Genomic DNA, 20,825 nt, shown 5'->3' with positions numbered 1-20,825 from the left:
TTAGTTACTTGCCATTACTGTCAGGTTTGGTGCTGCACCCTCTCGCAATGTACAAAAACTAACAGCAAACTCCCAGGTCAGCAGAAACGGCCATTGGCTGCAGTCTACCATCACTACACAACTTGTATGTGTCTAGGACAAAGAAACAGGTTGGAAAACCACCCAGCAAACTGCCTTTTCCAAAAGCTCCCTTCTGGAAAGTACCATAGGGCTATTAAAACAAAAACTTCACACCATTTTAAAAGTTTCTTCTCCCAGGCAGATAATCCAATCAATCATTCTAGTTAGCCCACTCACCTCCACCCTCCTCTATCTATTACCCCTCTTTATAATGCTGTTTACATTGTAAATACATTTTCTGGAGTAAATGCATATTTTATTCTATATCCGCACTTCTAACTTTATTTTTATATAATTCCTTATTCTTATAATTGTAAAATGTTATTTTTGTTACATGTTGTGCAAACACAACACAGCAAATTCCTAATATATGTAAATGTATATCGTGAAAAAAGTTGGTCCTTGATCCTTGGCCAGGCTACTCTGGCAGCACCTCCCATGCACGATGGAAACAGGAATGTAGATGTGAACCTGCCCTTTAGAACTGGAATTGGAATTGGTTTAAGGCAGCTACCAAGATACAGTGACTGGATAGTCTTGCATGCAGTTCATACAGATCAAATCATTACACAGTACGTTGAGATAGTACGAAGTAAAAGAATAACAGACTGCCGAATAAAGTGTAACAGTGTGCTGCAGGAAAGCAGTGAGGTGCAAGATCATAACAAGGTAGATTGTGAGGTCTAGAGTCCATCTATTTGGCTTATAGCGTGTGGTAGAAGCCGTCCCTAGGTCTGGTGATATATCTCCTTTAGGCTTGTGTATCTTCTTCCCATTGGGAAAGGGGAGAAGGAGGATGTCCAGGGTGAGTGGGGTCTTTGATTATGTCAGCTGATTTACTGAGGCAGCGAGAGGGTCCAAGGAGGGGAGGCTGGTTTCCATGATGCCCACAACTCTCTGCAGTTTCTTATTGTTGCAGACAGGGAAATTGCCAAACCAAGTCTTAATGCTTGCAGACAGGAGCACCACCTTGCCCCCAACAATTAAAACTGTCCTTTTATTCTCACTGGGGTGACACAGTGGCATGGTGGGTAGCTGTATTCCATCCTGCTGTCTGTGTGAAGTTTGCATGTTCTCCCTCTGATTGTATGAGTTTCCTGCAGGTTTTCTGATTTCATCCCACATCCCAAAGACTCATAGTTGACAGGTTCATTGGCCAGTGTAAAGTGTCGCTAGTCCTTCGGTGAGTAGGAATCTTGAGGAGTGGGATGTTTATAGATTGTTAGTTTTTTTATTTCTTGTATGTTTTGGTGAATTCAGTTGCATTTTGGTTGTTGTTCCGGGGGGGGGGGAGGGTGCCATTGGTATGTTGTATGATTTTGTCTTGGTTGGTTTAGCATTTTAGTTCTTTCTTGGTTTTAATATTAAATTTTATAAATAGGTTACTTGTTTTGTTTTGTTTTCTCAACACTTCAGATGATGCTGTAAAAACAATGAGCAACATGAACTGTTTGAATCCTGGCGAACACTTGAGTGGCAAATCTTGAAATCAAGAGACTCTCAGATGCCGGAAATCTTGAACAGCACGTAAAATACTGGAGGAACCCAGGAGATCAGGCAGCATCTATGAAGAGAAATGAACAGCTGATGTTTCTTCATTGGCACTGGAAAGGGAGGTTGGAAAGATGTTGGAGTCTATCATTAAGTGTGAGATTTTGGAGTACTTGGAGGCACATGATAAAGTAGGTCAAGTCAGCATGGTTTTCGAAAGGGGAAATCTTGCCTGAGAAATCTGTTGGAATTCTTTGAGGAAATAACAGACAGGATAAACAAAGTCATAGACATAGTCGGTGAATGTTGTTCATTTGGATTTTCTGGAGGGCTTTGACAAGATGCCACTCCTAAAGCCGCTTAACAATACAAAAGCCCTTTGTATTACAGGAAAGATACTAATGTGGATAGAAGATTGGCTGACTGGCAGGAGGCAAAGAGTGGGAATAAAGGGGTCACACTCAGGTTGGCTGTCAGTGGCGAGCAGTATGCGCTGGGGTCAGTACTCAGACCACTTCTTTTCGTGTTGTATCCCAAGGATTTGCATGAAGGAATTGATGGCTTTGTAGCCAAGTTTGTGGATGAAACGAAGAGAGATGGAGGGGCAGGTAGTGTTGAGGAAGCAAGGAGTCTGCAGGAATGGGCAAAGAAGTGGCAGGTACAGGGAAGTGCATGGTCATGCACTTTGGCAGGAGGATAAAGGTGTGGACCATTTTCCAAATGGGGAGAAATTTCAAAAATCAGAGGTGCAAAGGGACTTGGGAGTCCTTGTGCAGGATTCTCTAAAGGATAACTTGCAGGTTGAGTCGGTGGTGAGGAAGGCAAATACAATGTTAGCATTCATTTCAAGAGGACTAGAATTAAAAAAAGCAAGAATGTAATGCGGAGGCTTTTTAAGACATTGGTCAGACTGCACTTGGAGGATTGCGAGCAACGTTGGGCCCCATTTCTATGAAAAGATGTACTGGCACTGGAGAGGGTCAAGAGGAGGTTTACATGAATGACCCTGAGAATCAAAGGGTTAATGTATGAGGAACGTTTGATTGCTCTGTGACTGTACCTGCTATAGTTTAGAAGAATGGTGGGGGGATCTCATTGAAGCCTATTCAATATTGAATATTGGATAGAGTGGATGAGGAGATGGTTTCTTATAACAAGGTATTCCAGGACCAGAGGGCACAGCCTCAGAAATGAATGGTGTTTACTTTGTACAGAAATGAGAAAAAAAATGCTTTAACCAGAGAGTGGTGAATCTGTAGAATTCATTGCCACAGACAGCTGTGCAGACCAAGTCATGGGGTGAAGGTTCATAGGTTCTTGATTAATCAGGCCATCAAAGGTCACAAGGAGAAGGCAGGGGAGTGGGGTTGAGAGGGTTAATAAATAAAACAGCGCAGCATGCTCAATGGGCTGAATGGCCTAATTCTGCTCTTCTGTCTCATGGTCTTACAGAGACAGAAGACGGAATAAGGAGGTGGGGGAGGGGTAGGAGTACAAGCTGGCAGGTGAGACCAGATGAGGGGGAAGGTGGGTGGGGGAGGGGGATAAAGTAAGAAGCTGGGAGGTGATAGGTGGAAAAGGTAAGGGGTTGAAGAAGAAGAAACCTGATAGGAGAGGACAGTGGACCATGGAATAAAGGGAAGGAGGAGGGGAACCACAGGGAAGTGATAGGTAGGTGGGTAAGAGAGAAGGGGTAAGAGGGAAACTAGAATGGGGAATGGAGAAAGAGAAAGGGGAAGGGGGAGAATTTACCAGAGGTTGGAGAAATTAATGTTCATGCCATTAAGTTGAAGGCTGCCCAGATGGAATATGGACAGTGTTGCTCCTCCAGCCTGAATTTGGCCTCATCATGGCAGTAGTGGAGGGCATGGACAGGCATGTCAAAGACAGAATGAATTGTCCACTCAAATCAAAATTTGGGTGCATAATCTATCAAGGTGATTCTAGCTTCTCTTTTAGTATACCTCCCTTATAGCTACTTCTAACATCCAGCTAGTAGAATATATGATTATAGTCAATAAACTACTACAAAACTCAAAATAGTAAATATTTCTTGTCTCATCCAATAGCATCAAAACATTAACGAGAGAGAATCTGCAGATGCTGGAAATCCAAGCAACATGCACAAAATGCTGGAGGAACTCAGCAGGCCATCTTTGGGAAATAGATCAAAACATTGGAGGGAATAATATCTCACCAATGTTATTCTGGGAGTACCTTCACCAAAAGTACCACAGTCCACCACTCTCTCCCTCCCTCTCTCTCTCTCTCTCTCTCTCTCTCTCTCTCAAGGCAGAAGGTATGAGAAATGTCGTGAAAGACATAAAAAAATTTTAAAAATGGCTTGGCAGCAATGTATTTTTCAAACTCTGTGCAGATTTCTTCTCCTCCCCGAATGGTGTAAATGTTATCCCAGTTTCCATGCTGAGGGAACACCTGATGTCCAGCCGAGCAGTCCTCACTTATCTATGAGCCTTGGCAGTAAATGTCAGCAGGTTAGTCAATTGCACGGTACCTTGGGCAAAATCTGCCCTGTAATCACCTGACTTCCACAGGTCCTTTCAGCAGGGGCAAGTTGTATGATTTTTATTCGTAAACACAAAATAATCTGCAGATGCTGGGGTCAAAGCAACACTCACAACACACTGGAGGAACTCAGCAGGTTGGGCAGCATCCGTGGAAACGATCAGTTGATGTTTCTGGCCGGAAAGGGTCCTGACAAAGGGTTCCGGCCCGGAATGTCAACTGATTGTTTCCACGGATGCTGCCTGACCCGCTGAGTTCCTCCAGCGTGTTGTGAGTTTTGGTATGATATTTATTTCCACCTAGATACATGTTGCCAAGAACAAATAAAATCCTAATTCCATCTAGTACCAACCACCTACCAGATTCTGCCTGACCTGCTGAGTTCCTCCTGCATATTCTGGACTTCTAGCATCTGCAGAATCTTCTGTATTAGTACCAACCACAACCCCCCACCCCAGCGAACGGTTAAGATTCACAGAAACACAAGATACTCCAGATGTTGGAATCTGGAGCAACGAACAACCTGCTGAAGGAACTTAGTGGGTTGAGCAGCATCTGTGGGGTGGCTGTTTTACGGGTCCTGATGCAAGGTTTTGGAGACTGTTTGTCGAAACTTTCTGGCAAAGGGTCTCCAACCTGAAACGTTGACTCTGTTTCTCTTCAAAGATTCAAAGTAAATTTACTGTCAAAGTACATCCATGTCACCATAAGTTACCCTGAGATTAATTTTCCTGTGGGCATTCATTCCCACAGATGCAGCCTGACCTGCTGAATATTTCCAACTATTTCTATTTTTGCTTTAGATTTCCAGCATCTGCAGTTCTTCTGATTTTCAAAAGCTAATTAATCCGGTCCTTCTCCGCCGGGTGTAAGAGAACAAAAGCACAATGACTTTGGTCTCCATTTCCCACTGTGCTTGGACCTCAGGGACAGATTAAAGAGTTGCTCATTTGAGTCATTCTTTTGTGAGGCAGTCAAAAGGAAAATGAAGCTTTTCCTCACGCACTGTTTGAATTATCGCTGGGAGTAGTTTCTACAAAGTTCACTAATAGGCCTAATTGTCCTTATATTTTCAATACAACTCATTAGTAAAAGGTTGCATTTTCTGAAACTTATTGGCTCTGCTGATAACCTTATAAAGACTGGGTTAGGTGCAAATAGAACCCTTGGTCCCGGCTTCAAGCTTGCCTTATGTAGCATACAATTACTGTGTGATTTAACAGTACCGGCAGTTTCAGTGGGCAGTGTATTCAGACGCTGAGTGTCTTTTTGCCTTATGGCTGTTAAGCAGGGATGAGAGAGGACTACTGTCAGACAGTCAGGGTGACCCAATTGAGGATGCATGCTAGGATGGCTGAGTTTTGACTTCAATCCTTTCATTCCCACAGCTTTGAAAATCCACATCCTCTCCTTTCATCGAGACACTGCGACCTCTGATTTTCTCCAGATGCTGAGGGCAAATCAGGAAAATATTTCCATAAGTAAATAGCTTGTTCTGTTCAAGGCTTGCTGAGATTTGCGCTAAAAATACCTTTTTATTTTTTTTATCTGTAAAATGAGGCATGGCTTCGCTGTAGAGCAAAGCGTTTTCCATTTTTTCATCTTTATCTAAGATCAAGACTTAAAAGGGCTTTCAGAAAGGCTCGGAGTTTATCCACTATATTGTTAGTGGTTAGCAGCTGATTTTAAGGCTTTTATGTCTGATCTTATCACCACTGGGGTAAGGAAGAAGGTAATTGGTCGACCCTTCTGGAACTGAATGTCAGATGAAGCTTTGTGTACCAAATGCTGGCAACTCCCAGCGCAAGGCTCAGCAGCGGTCATTGGGCTGTGTTGTAGACGATTGTGCTGATAAGAACCATGCCAATACAAAGCATCCACATTTCCAGCTGGGAAGGTTTCAGGGAGAAGGCAGATGAATGGGGTTGAGAGGGATAATAATTCAGCCATGATGGAATGGTGGAGTAGACTCTGTGGGTCGAATGGCCTACTTCTACTTCTTTGTCTTGTTGTTTAAAAGAGAAAGAAGCCCCTTCAAAGAACATCCCATGTGACTCCATCCAAACTCCCATACCTCCCACCAGTTCTGTGCTGGTCTCACCAGTTGATAATACATTGAACTGACATGTGGGCACTTTCTGCCCCGGTTTACTGTTAGTACTTTCCATTATTTATATGGGTTCTTTGTAAGATGTTGTGATAATTACACCCTCTGATCTCTTGTGGGGAAATTCTCACCCGCCCCCCCCCACATCAAACTGGGTCTGATTACAGTGTGTTGGATGGTGCTGTAGAATTGTTATTTTCCTTGAAGTTTTACTTCCTTTTGCTCGTTTGTATTTTTTTGTAATCACCTACTGCATAAAATTACTACAGTACTGTGCAAAAATCTTAGGCACATATATATAGCCAGGGTGCCTCAGACTGCTGCACAGTACTGTAGTAATTTTATGTATTGCACTGTACTGCTGCCACAAAAAAACATCAATTTTCATGACATACAGTATGTGAGTGCTGATAAACCTGATTCTGATATGACCTCTATTGTGAACTGAGAGTGGGAAGGGGGCTGGAGAGGGGAATCATGGTTGGGGAAAGGGGAAGGGAGAGGGGAGGGAGCAGGACACCTTGCCTGGTGTTAAGGCTCTTGTAACACTTTATAAACACTCATAAGCAACTATAAGAAACTCATTCTTGGCTCCACAGAACCTTTTGATCACAAAAGCATCAGGATTGAATAAATGTGACACCATCACACAGCCAGCTGCCCTCCGTCTGAGCCATAAAATTTTCTGATTGTTTTCCTCCATTCCAAAGCTTTACTGCTGAATTACATCAGCCTATGATGGGCCATTTCATCTCCATCCATTCTTACAAAGTGCATCCATCTTACTCCCTACCTCTCTGTAGTCCTCTATCTGCCCTTTAGACCATAAGACATGGGAGCAAAATTAGGCCATTCAGCCCATTGTGTCTTTTCCAGTCGGCTGATTTATTATCCCTCTCAAACCCATTCTTCTGCCATCTCCCTGTAACCTTTGACGCCCTGATCAAGTTTCTATCAACCTCCACTTTAAATATAGTTAATGACTTGGCCATCACAGCTATCTGTGACAATGAATTCCACAGATTCACCACCCTCTGACTAAAGAAACTCCTCCTCATCTCTGTTCTGCAGGGATTTCCCTCTATTCTGAGGCTGTGTCCTCTGGTCCTAGACTCCCCCATTATAGGAAACATCCTCTCCACCTCCAGTCTATCTAGGTATTTCAATTTGTCATTCTCATTGTCTCTGTTTACAATGATAAAGATTAGCTTTATTTGTCACACGTATATCGGAACAGCATAACATACAGTGAAATGCGTCGTTTGCGTCAACGACCAACACAGTCCGGGGATGTGCTGCGGGCAGCCCACCAGTGTCGCCATGCTCCCAGTGCCAACTGAGCATGCCCACACCTTATTACCCAAACCTGTATGTAGGAGGAAACTAGAGCACCCCAGAAAACCCACGTGGTCAGGGGGAGAATGCAAAGCTCCCTACAGACTGTGGCAGGAACTGAAGCACGATTTTACGATCTCTGGCACTGTGGAGCATTACACTAACTGCTACAGTACTGTGATGACCCTATTATGAAGCATTTTGAAAACTAAGGCCAAAGCTTTATTGCTGAATTACATCTGCATACAATGGACTATTTCTGCCCCACCAGGGTCCCGGCCCGAAACGTCGACTGCTTATTCATTTCCACAGATGTGCCTGACCTGCTGAGTTCCTCCAACATTTTGTGTGCGTTGCTCTGGATTTCCAGCGTCTGCAGAATCTCTCGTGTTTATGATAAAAAACATTGTGTGAGACTGTGTAGACCAGGACAGGAGTACTTCTCCTTGAAATATACAACTGGAACATCTGATATTGTGAACAATTCAGCAACTTTATAGAGTCATTTTCTCAAAAGTCAGTCCACAAGGCTTTGTTGAATCCAATTGTACTGTATGGATCCAGAGCAATGACCTTCCCCATAGCACTATATATTGATCTGTTATCTGTTCGGGCACTGTTGTCTACATATGCACATTGTTCTCTCTCTCTCCCTCTCATTGTTGCAACACCAGTTAAAGACATCTCCCATGTGTGTGCTGTTATTTAATTGATATGTAGATGTGCACAGACATAACAAATTGGTGACAAGTACAAACCTGAATGTCAGAAGATATCTCAACCTGCACCGACAGCTATGGGATGAAACAACGAGAATTAACCAGCACAAGAAAGCTGTCATGGATGCGTGAGGTACAGTGAAAGATGTGCTGAATTTAAAGTGAAAGTAACTGTCAGGTAACTTGAAAGTAAATTTCAAGAAAGTTGATGAATTTGATGGCACTAATGAAGGCTGGGAGTCATATATCGAGAGGGTTGAACTGTATTGTAATGCAAACAATGTGGAGGAGCGAAAGAAAGCCTCTACACTTCTTAGCTTAATGGGACCAAGAATGTAGTCTCTTATGCAACTTAGTAACCCCTGCAAAGCCAGCAAGCGAGATGTTTGATGAAATTTTGCAAAATCACTTGAGCCCTAAACCACTGGTAATAGCTGAGATATTTAGATTTTACAAATGGAACCAGTCAAAAGATGAAAGCCTTTTTGAATACATTGCAGAACTGCGCAAGCTTTCCCAGTATTGTAACTTTCTGATGCATTAAGGGACAGGTTTGTATGTGGCATGCATAATCAAAGCACTCCAATGAGGCTACTGGCAGAAGGAGACCTAACCTTAGAACAGGCACTGACCATTGCAATATTGTTAGAGACTGCAACAAAGGGTGCAGCAGGACTACAGAAAAGGAGGTTAGAATGTGAAATGCAGTAAATGTCTCTGAATGGTGCAAAAAACCAAAAATGTTATCAATATGGCAAATCCTCCCATGATGCAAATGACTGTTGGTTCAAAGAAAAAGTCTGCAGAAAGTGTCACAGACCATTTCACAAAGAGAGAATGTGCAAGGCAGACAAAAAGTACAACTGAGTGAAAAGTCCCAAACATAAAGCTAACAAAATACATAAAGTTACCAAATATAAAACAGAATCAGACAACATAGAGTCTGACAAAGGTGAGCTGCACAGTATAACTGAAGCAGATCACAAAGTCATCTGGATCACAATAGATGTGTCTGGAGTAAAACTGAAAATGGAGTTGGATACAGGGTCAGCTTGGTCCATAATTTCAGAGGCTGACTACCACAGACTGTTTTCTAAGTTACCATTAGAGAAGACCTCAGTGATTCTAAAGACCTACACAGGTGAAAAACTGTCTCCCAAAGGCAAACTGAAAGTAAATGTGATGTATTTTTATTAACGACCTGGATGTGGGGGTAGAAGGGTGGGTTGGCAAGTTTGCAGACGACACAAAGGTTGGTGGTGTTGTAGATAGTGTAGAGGATTGTCAAAGATTGCAGAGAGACATCGATAGGATGCAGAAGTGGGCTGAGAAGTGGCAGATGGAGTTCAACCTGGAGAAGTGTGAGGTGGTACACTTTGGAAGGACAAACTCCAAGGCAGAGTACAAAGTAAATGGCAGGATACTTGGTAGTGTGGAGGAGCAGAGGGATCTCGGGGTACATGTCCACAGATCCCTGTAAGTTGCCTCACAGGTGTATAGGGTAGTTAAGAAAGCTTATGGGGTGTTAGCTTTCATAAGTCGAGGGATAGAGTTTAAGAGCCGCGATGTAATGATGCAGCTCTGTAAAACTCTGGTTAGGCCACACATGGAGTACTGTGTCCAGTTCTGGTCACCTCACTATAGGAAGGATGTAGAAGCATTGGAAAGGGTACAGAGAAGATTTACCAGGATGCTGCCTGGTTTAGAGAGTATGCATTATGATCAGAGATTAAGGGAGCTAGGGCTTTACTCTTTGGAGAGAAGGAGGATAAGAGGAGACATGATAGAGGTGTACAAGATAATAAGAGGAATAGATAGAGTGGATAGCCAGCACCTCTTCCCCAGAGCACCACTGCTCAATACAAGAGGACATGGCTTTAAGGTAAGGGGTGGGAAGTTCAAGGGGGATATTAGAGGAAGGTTTTTTACTCAGAGAGTGGTTGGTGCGTGGAATGCACTGCCTGAGTCAGTGGTGGAGGCAGATACACTAGTGAAGTTTAAGAGACTACTAGACAGGTATACGGAGGAATTTAAGGTGGGGGCTTATATGGGAGGCAGGGTTTGAGGGTCGGCACAACATTGTGGGCCAAAGGGCCTGTACTGTGCTGTACTATTCTATGTTCTATGTTCTATGTATGGAAGCCAAACACAACAGTTAGAGCTTTACGTATTGAAAAGTGGAGGGCCAGCACTTTTTGGATGTGAATGGTTGAGAAAAATCCAACTAGACTGGCACTCAATCAAAGCTCTCAGTGTGGCATCAACAGGCAATGGCAGCCCAAATGGTAGCACTAACCAGATACAGGCACAGCTGCTTAATGCTAATGAGAAGGTGTTTGAGAAGGGAATAGAAAAAAAGATCGAAGGCTTGGCTACAAGCTGCTTGGGATGCCAAAATGTTCAAAATGCATCCCCACAGGCAGTGCTACACCCATGTGAGAATCCGTCTTCACCACGGCAAAGAGTGCATATTGCCTTTGCTCAGCCATTCATGGACTCCATGTTTCTGATTGCTGTGGATGCTCATTTGAAGTGGCTGGAGATTATACAGGTGTCCCCCGCTTTTTGAACGTTTGCTTTACGAAAACTCACTGTTACGAAAGACCTACATTAGTACCCTGTTTTCGCTTTCAGAAGGTGTTTTCACTGTTACGAAGAAAGGCAGCGCGCGATAAAAAACCAGTGCGTGATAAAAGGCAGCTGATCGCCCCCAGATTCGGAACAGCATTGCTTAAGCACGTGCCTGTGAGCAGCCGTTAACACGATGAGTTCTAAGGTATCGGAAAAGCCTAAAAGAGCTTGTAAGGGTGTTACACTTAGCATAAAACTAGACATAATTAAGCGTTTCGATCGTGGTGAACGAAGTAAGGACAAAGTGAGTTTGGCTTGTGGAAGTTGACGAAGGTGATGTTGAAGAGGTTTTGGCATCCCATGACCAAGAACTGATAGATGAAGAGCTGATGCAATTGGAAGAGGAAAGGAAAACAATTGAAACCGAATGCAGTAGCAAACTGAACGTGAAGCAACTGCGTGAGATTTTCGCTGCAATGATAAAGTATGACTTTAATTTTGAAAGGGTACGTAGGTTTAGGGGATATTTGCAGCATTGTTTGAGTTCTTACAAACAACTGTATGGTAGAAAAATGCGTGAGGTTCAGCAGTCAAGCAAGCCTTCCACATCAGCCACAGCAGACGACAAACCTCGACCTTCGACATCAAGGCGGGCAGTCATAGGAGAAGATGAGCTGCCTGCCCTGATCGACGATGAGATGACACCACCGTGTCCCACCACCCCAACCCCCGGGCCCCAGACAGATACTGTACCGATTCGCAGAGAATGGATCGGTAGCCGGGAGGCACACAGCACATCTTTAAGAAAAAAGCCGAAATAAACAAGCTAATTAATTAGGTGCCGCCGACACGCAATTGTTGGCCCAGATCAGTGCCGATTTCCGATTGCATCGCCTCTGATCTGGGCCGACAATTACGTGTCGGTGGCACCTAATTAATTAGCATGTTTATTTCGGCTTTTTTCTTAAAGATGTGATGTGTGCCTCCCGGCTACTGCTGCATTCTTCGCGGCAATGTATCGGGTCAGCAGCCCGGAGGGTGGGGGCCACTGCACCACCCAACCTGCGACGACTCAGTCTAACACACCATCATCAGTGTGCTCGGCGCTGTCCCAATTCTGGTAAGTGATACTACCCTGTACATACATTATTTCTACTTTATATATGCTGTGTATTTTTACATGTTATTTGGTAGATTTGGCAGCTTCATAGCTTAAAGGTTACTGGAGAGCGCGTTTATGCCAACAGCGCTTGCGTGAGATTTTCACTATGGAGATCTGTGCAGGCAATCGTTGTAGAGAAGTATTTCTACTTTATATAGGCTGTGTATTTATCATATCATTCCTGCTTTTACTATATGTTACTGTTATTTTAGGTTTTATGTGCTATTTGGAATGATTTGGTAGGTTATTTTTGGGTCTGCAAATACTCACAAAATCTTTCCATATAAATAAATGGTAATTTCTTCTTCGCTTTACGACATTTCGGCTTATGAACCATTTCATAGGAACGCTCTACCTTTGGATGGCGGGGGAAACCTGTACCAATGAAGTCAACCACCTCAGCAAAGACTGTCTCTGCTCTGAGAACTATCTTCATCAGAAACGGCTTAGCAGAACAAATTGTGAGTGACAGTGGACCACAATACACGTCAGAAGAATTCCAACTGTTGATGAAGGAAAATGGCATCAAACATTTCAAGTCAACTCCTCACCACCCAGCAACAAATGGGTTAGTTGAAAGGTTTATCCAAACCTTCAGTAAGTCCATTAAAGCAAAGGACAAGGAGGACATTTCTCTGCAGTACAAGCTGGACAACTTCCTTTTTCTGCTCACATGATGACAAATCAAACACCTGCAATGCAGAAGCTGCCAGTCCTTAGAACTTCCAGTCAAGATGGCACTGAGCTGTGGTCTCTGTCAAGATCGTAATCCAGATTTAGGTTTTTTAAAAATCTATGTTCTATGTAATACATTGACGGTCCTTTTCCCTCCATAGTTGCCTCTTAGCTCACTGAGGTTCCTCAGCTTCTTCACAACACGCTAGAGGAACTCAGCAGGGCCTCTGCCCCTTCCCTCTTCAGTCCTGACGAAGGGTTCCGGCCCGAAACCTTGACTGATCGTTTCCACGGATACTGCCCGACCTGCTGAGTTCCTCCAGTGTGCTGTGAGTGTTGCTTTGACCTCGGCATCTGCAAAGTATTTTGTGTTTCCTCAGCTTCTTGTGTGTTACTCCAGAACATACCCTAGTTCTGAAAAAAATGCCATTGGCCTGTAATTCCATTCAGACAGTGGCTGGACTGCTGGCTATTTCCATCACCTTTGATTTTTTATTTTAGAACATCAATCCCGTCCTTTCCAATAAGACACATATTTTGTTTGTACAATCTTCAATTCTCCCAAGAGGGCCATACAGCCATTGTGAGGCCTGAGAAAACACAATGGATTTCTTTCTCCCACCCCCACCCCCTGGCCCCACCGAGAGAGTTGAGTGATAGCTTCCAGAACATCAGCTCTATGTTCTGTGTTATTGAACCAGGATCAGTTGCATTCCACACATAGCTCTGGCATTCCACATATTCCCACGCCCTGTGCAAAGTCAATGTCGCTTCCTGGAATCTTTATCTCTAATTAAGCTTCCTATCACTGTGGATGTGATCATCCCACAATGGTGACGTCATGATCGGGTGGTGTGTAGCCAAAGTTCAAATTCCACCATCAAAGTTGGGTCATCAGTTTTGTGTCTGTGCACAACCACATATATATTAAATAAAAGCTCGCATGCGGGAGATGGCTTTAACTGGTGTATTCACACTGCAGTGAGAGAGAGAGAAGGTGAGAAAGAAAACAACATGCATGGATAGACAACAGCACATGGGCTGACAACAGATCAATATGTAGTGCCAACTGGGGGGGGGGAAGGAGGGTGATTGCTCTAAAAGAAATAGATCCATACATTACACTTCCTCCCCCTTTAGATTAATGCAACATAAAACTGTATGAGTACAGAGCATTCAATTTCCCCTTCATAGACCCATATTCCAAATAAACATGCTTTCACAAGAACGGTCCATAACTATCTTCACAGTTCTAAATGTTCAGTCTTTTGGGTGGTGCTCTGTTTCTTTAAGGTTAGTGCCTCTGGACCTGTGAAGTGGCATCAGGTTTTGTAGGTGTCTTGTCTAAGACAACGCTCTTGGTTCCTGGTGACACGTTGTTGTCAGTGACACCATCACTGAGAGGTAAGTCAGGTGGCTGTTATGTGTCTGCCTTGTTGGATGCAGTCGACTTAGGTGTGTCCTTTGGCTGTATCCAGTATCTGGTCCACATGACGTCTCCATGTCTGATCTCCAACATCCACTGTATACATCAGTGGTCCATTTCTTGTAGCTATCTTATTGGGTGTCCATTTGTCTTCTCGGTAATCATATGCAAGGACTTCCTGTCCAATCGTGAAGCTCCTTGCTGCTTCACTTGACAACTGGGTGAACAGTTTATTCTGCACTTCCCTCCATTTATCTGGTTTCCGGAGGTCTATGTGAGATCTCAGATTCCTGTACACGATTGCCATACAAGCACATAATTCTGGCTTCGGAGATGTATTGCCAGTGGATACTGCATTGGCGGAAGGAGGGCTGGAACCTGCAGAAAGAGCCCAGGCACGATGGTGAAGTGCAAAAAGAACAGTCTTTCTGTAAGACTGGGAATTCCCTGCCTTAGAATAGTTCTGTCAATTATACAGTCCATCAAGAATGCAATCTGGTTGATATAGCATTGAAATTGAAATTTTCAAAGGAAAACTTTTATTGCTTATAAAAAGGCACAGAACAGCTCAGATCTCTCCAACCCCCACCTATTTATTTAGCACGGAGTAGGCCCTTCTGGTCCTTCAAGCAGCACCACCCAAGCAACCCCCGACAAACCCAATTAACCCTATACAATGGACAATTTACAGTGACCAATTAACCTAGTCGGTATGTTTTTGAACTGTGAGATCAGAGCACTCAGGGAAAACCCACGCATTTCACGGGGAGACGACGCTGGAATTGAACTCCAAACTCTGGAGCGGCTCAAGCTGCTACCGTGGCGCCCTATACAGCTTCCCCTCTTTTATTCCAGTACTGACGAAGAGTCTCAACCCAAAACATAAACGTATAGTGTGTTGGCCTTCATTAGTCAGGGGACTGAGTTCAAAAACCACGAGGTAATGTTGTAACTCTACAAAACCCTGGTTAGACGACACTTAGAATATTGTGTTCAGTTCTGGTCACTTCATTATAGGAAGGATGTGGAAGCTTTCTATAAGATGCAGAGGAGATTTATTAGAATGCAACTTGGATTAGAGAGCATGTCTTATAAGGGAAAGGTTGAGCAGGCTAGGGTTTTTCTTATTGGAGAAAAGGAGGATGACAGGTGACTTGATAGAGGTGTATAAGATGATAAGAGGCATAGATCGAGTGGATAGCCAGACATTTTCTGGGAGTGGAACTGGCTAATGCAAGGGGCATAATTTTGAGATAATTGAAGGAAAGTATGGGGGGATGTCAGAGGAAGGGTTTTAACACAGAGTGTGGTGGGTGGTCTTAGTTGCAGATACAATAGAGACTCTTAGATGAGCACATGGGTGACATAAAAAGGCCATTGCCCTGTAAAGTTAATTTTATTCAGACAGTGGCTGAACTGCTGGGTATTTCCAGCATTTTTGATTTTTAAGTTCATAGGGATGGATTTCTGGACAGTGAGGGGAATTCAAAGTTCACAAATTTAAAGTAAATTTATCATCAAAGTATATATTTATATGTCACCATATACTACTCCATCGGTTGTGGGAACGGTTTAGTCATAGGACAATTGAAGTTGAGTGAAATTATCCCCCTGGTTCAGGAGCCTGATGGTTGAGAAGTTATAACTGTTCCTGAACCTGATGTTGTGGGCCCTGAGGCTCCTGTTCCTCCTTCCTGATGGCAGCAGCAAGAAGAGAGCATGGTCTGGATGATGGGTGTCGTAATGGATGCTGCTTTCCTGCGACAGTTCCCTCTGTAGATGTGTTCAATGGTTAGTTGTCAGGTTTAGGGACAGGGATGTGGAGAAGGTAGAGTTCAGATTAGGTTTTAGGGACAGGGATGTGGAGGAGTTAAATGTCAGATTAGGGTTTAGGGACAGGGATGTGGAGGATTTAGAGGTCAGATTAGGGTTTAGGGACAGGGATGTGGAGGAGTTAGAGGTCAGATTAGGGTTTAGGGATGGGGATGTGGAGGAGTTAAATGTCAGATTAGGTTTTAGGGACAGGGATGTGGAGGATTTAGAGGTCAGATTAGGGTTTAGGGACAGGGATGTGGAGGAGTTAGAGGTCAGATTAGGGTTTAGGGATGGGGATGTGGAGGAGTTAAATGTCAGATTAGGTTTTAGGGACAGGGATGTGGAGGATTTAGAGGTCAGATTAGGGTTTAGGGACAGGGATGTGGAGGAGTTAGAGGTCAGATTAGGGTTTAGGGACAGGGATGTGGAGGAGTTAGAGGTCAGATTAGGGTTTAGGGACAGGGAAGTAGAGGAGTTAGAAGTCAGATTAGGGTTTAGGGACAGGGATGTGGAGGAGGTAGGGGTCAGATTAAGGTTTAGGGACAAGGATGTGAGTAGGTTAATGGTCAGGCTGGAGTCTAGGCCTCTGCTTTGTGTTTAAAGGACAGAGATGTTGATATTGGACGAAGGACATCCTTGAATATCAGGCTGACAAGTGCTGTGGATGGGACCAGTGAGGACGAGGACTGATTGATCGAATCAGCGAGTCCCCCCCAGGGTGGCAGATCCTGGGACCGGATGTCCATGTGAGCAAGGGGGATCGTATACCCCTTAGGTATACGAGTTGGTGAGTTGAAGTTTGAGGTTCAGAGTTTGGGATCCCATTTTCATCTAGTCCTGGGCTTGATACCAAAAATCAAATCCCAAAGGTGAAGCCCCTGTGTCTGTAGCCCACTGAAGAAGTTGGAGGCCCATTGTCCATGACTCTGCTGGGGTCCTGGTGTCCTGTCCTGGGACTGGAGCACGGTCCAGAGGTGTGTATGTGTATGAGTGGGTGGGAGGGTGGGAAGGGGCTTGGTTTGCTGTTTTGTTGCTTGTACCGTACCTGTGCTGTGTTCTGTGTTGTTCCGATGAAGATTAGGTCATCACAATATCATGGGCCGAAGGGCCTGTACTGTGCTGTTATGTTCTATGTTCTTTTGTTGGCACTGGAATGTGTGGCGACTGGTTGTTAACTCAAACAAAACACTTCACTCTGTGTTTCAATGTTCACGTGATAAATATGATTTTGAAGCTGAATCTGCCTGCGAAGGTCACATCTGCTAAGTTATGTTGGAACAATAGTGAAATAATACATCCAAAGAGAACGTTGCGCTGAAACCAACATCGCCACTACCTCTGCAAAGTCACACCGAGTAAGCAGACAGATGAGGCTCGCACTTGAGGTTCCTGATGCAAGTTTCACAAACACAATTCAAGTGACCCGCAGTGGTGCTTTCATGCCACAGCCAAGGAATGGTGCCATACGTAGGCCAGTGGTTTTCCAAATCTTACGCCAGGTGAATTTTGCATGGTGCATGCTGACAGCATTTTGTGAAATTCTAGAATGTAGAACATGGAACAGGTCAGGTCAGTACAGGCCCCCTGGCTGACAATGTTGTGCTGACCTTTTAACCCACTCCTTAATCAATCCAACCCTTCCCTCCTTCATAGACCTCCATTTTCTGTCATCCGTTTGCCTAGCTGAGAGTTTTATGCCAGAAAATAAGGACCCTTGGAAAATAAAAACCTTTGGATTCTGTTGAAGGGTCTCGGCCCATAACGTTGACTGTTTATTCCCCTCCATAGATGCTGTCCCACCCCTTGAGTAGTATTTAGAGATACAGTGTGGAACAGGCCTTTTCCGGCCCAGTGAGCCTCACCACCCAACAGCCCACCTATTTAACACCAGCCTAATCACAGGGCAATTTATAGTGAGAGATTGAGTCGCCTGGGACTGTACTCTCTGGAATTCAGAAGAATGAGAGGGGATCTTATAGAATCATACAAAATTTTGAAAGGGATAGATAAGATAGAAGTAGGAAAGTTGTTTCCATTGGTAGGTGAGACTAGAACTAGGGGACATTGCCTCAAGATTCAGGGGAGAAGATTTAGGATGGAGATGAGGAGCAACTGTTTTTCCCAGAGAGTGGTGAATCTGTGGAATTCTCTGCTCAGGGAAGCAGTTGAGGCTTCTTCACTAAATATATTTATTAAATAGTTAGATAGATTTTTATATAGTAGGGGAATTAAGGGTTATGGAGAAAAGGGAGGTAGATGGAGCTGAGTTTACGGACAGATCAGTCGTGATCTTATTGAATGGCGGGGCAGGCTCGATGGGCCGGATGGCCTACTCCTGCTCCTGTTTCTTATGTTCTTATGACCATTAATCTACTAACCAATATGTCTTTGGACTGTGGCAGAAAACCTGAGCACCTGGAGGAAGCCCATGCAGTTCACAGGGAGAGCATACAAACTCCTTACAGATTGCGTCAGAATTGAACTCCAAACTCAGGAATGCCTTGAACTATAGTAGTATTGTGGTAACCACTACGTTACTGTGGCACCCATGTATCTTGTGGATAGCTGAGGGAATATAGATAGAGTGGACGTGGAGGGGATATTTCCTGTAGTGGGGGAGTCTAGGATAAGAGGGCACAACCTCAGAATCGAGGGACATACATTTAGAACCGAGATGAGGAGGAATTTCTTTAGCCAGAGGGTGGTGAAACTGTGGAATTCGTTGCCACAGGCAGCTGTGGAGGCCAGATCATTGGGTGTATTTAAGGAAGAGGTTAATAGATTCTTGTTAAGTCAGGGTGTGAAAAGTTATGAGGGAAAAGCAGGAGAATAGGGCTGAGAGGGAAATGGATCAGCCATGATCGAATGGTGGAGCAGACTTGATGGACTGAATGGCCTAAATCTGCTCCTATATCTTATGGTCTGATATGTTGTCTAACAGGACCTGGAAATGCCACAATGTACACAAAATTGCTCTGTTTTCAGACTAACCAGATTTTCATCTGGTTTGTACTTTTGAGCTATTATGCATCTGAGAACCACGTTTAATTGCATTCCACACATTGCAGCAGAATTCTGCATGTTCCCACACCCTGGGCAAAGTCAATGTCGCTTCCTGGAATCTCTGTAGCGAGGCCAAAAAGAAAACTGATGACCTGTTTGACAATGGAGGGAGAGATGATGTTAGAGTTGAGTCTGACAGGGTACAGTCATTGGACAGCACTTCGGGATCAGAGGTCCACATGGGTAGGGGGTACGTGGGCCATTGATCTCCTTGGTATGCGAGTCGGAAAGTCTGGAGTTTGAGGACTGGTGTTTGGGGTCCCATCATCAGCCAGTCTGGAGTTCGAGGAATATGAGGTGTTGTTCCTCCAGCCTGAGAGTGGCCTCATCCATGTACCTGTTTAAGTGCCTTTTAAACATTGTAATTGTACCTGTCTTTACTGCCTGGTTGTTCATTCCACATACCTACCACTTGATAAGCCAAATTTCTGAAACGTGGCCTGATTTGTGATGTTCTGAGGTAGAAGACCATGGTTGGAGGTATTGGGTGGATAGGCAGTTAACTAATCAACAGAAAGGTCATAGGATCATAGATTCACAGAGCACTACAGCACAGAAACAGGCCCTTCAGCCCTTCTAGTCCATGCCTAGTCCCATCAACCTGCACCCAGACCATAGTGCTCGATATCCCCTGCATCTATGTACCTGTCCAAATTTCTCTTAAATGTTGAAGTCAAACCTGCATTCACCACTTTCATTGGCAGCTCGTTCCACACTCTCACCACCCACTGAGTGAAGAAGTTCCCCCTTATGATCCCCTTAAAATAAGTTCTTACCTACGTTCCAATCTAACCCAACTTCAGTGGGAAAAACTGCTTGCATGTACCCTATTTATAACCCTTGTAATTTTGTCTACTTCTGTCAAGTCTCCCCTTGTTCCCCGATGGTCCAGGGAATAAAATTCGAACCTATTCAATCTTTCCCTGTAACTCAAGTCCTCAAGTCCCAGAAACATGCTTGTTAATTGTCTTTGTGCTCTTTCAATCTTATTAATATCTGTCCTGTGGGTAGGTGACCAGACCTGCACACAATACTCCAAATTGTGCCTCCTTATTATCCAGACGGATTTGCCTCAAGACACCCAATGTTCTGCTCATTCTCCTGGCTACTTTCTCATCAATAAAATGTGATGTCCAGGACCAGTGATAATATTCTCCTGTGTACAGAGAGCTCAGTCTCATCAGAAATAGTATTAAAAAATAATCTCAGGTTGGAGGAGCAACACCTCGTCTTCTGTTTAGGTAGCCTCCAACCTGATGATTATCGGCACCCAATTGCCCACCATTGAGAAATCTACCATAAACGCTGCCTGGGTAGGGCGAAAAGCATTATCAGGGATGCACCTCACCCTAACCATGGACTTCTTACTCTCCTCCCATCCGGTAGGTGCTACAGGAGCCTCCGCTCCTGCACCAGCAGGCACAGGAAGAGCTTCCTCCCTGAGGCTGTGACGCTTCTGAACCTCTCATCACAGCGCGAAGCAGTATTGCACCTGTATTGTACTGTCTCAGTACTTTTATATTTGTGTGTTGTAGCACTTTTTTATTCGCAGTTATTTTGTAGATAACACTATTCTTTGCATTTCTGGTCAGATGCTAAGAGCATTTCATTGGCTTTGTATCTGTACTCAGCACAATGACAATAAAGTTGAATCTAATCTAATCTAATCTAATGACATGAACATAAGTTTCTCCTTTCAATAATTTTCCTCTGTGCCCTTCCAACTTCTATCCCCTATTCTGGGAATTAGCCCTTCCCCTTCCCCTTCCCTTTCTCCCGTGGTCTACTCTCCTCTCCTATCAAATTCCTTCTTCT

Source organism: Mobula birostris, chromosome 18 (assembly GCF_030028105.1).
Source record: "Mobula birostris isolate sMobBir1 chromosome 18, sMobBir1.hap1, whole genome shotgun sequence".
Taxonomy (NCBI): Eukaryota; Metazoa; Chordata; class Chondrichthyes; order Myliobatiformes; family Myliobatidae; genus Mobula; species Mobula birostris.
This window is presented reverse-complemented; position numbering follows the sequence as displayed.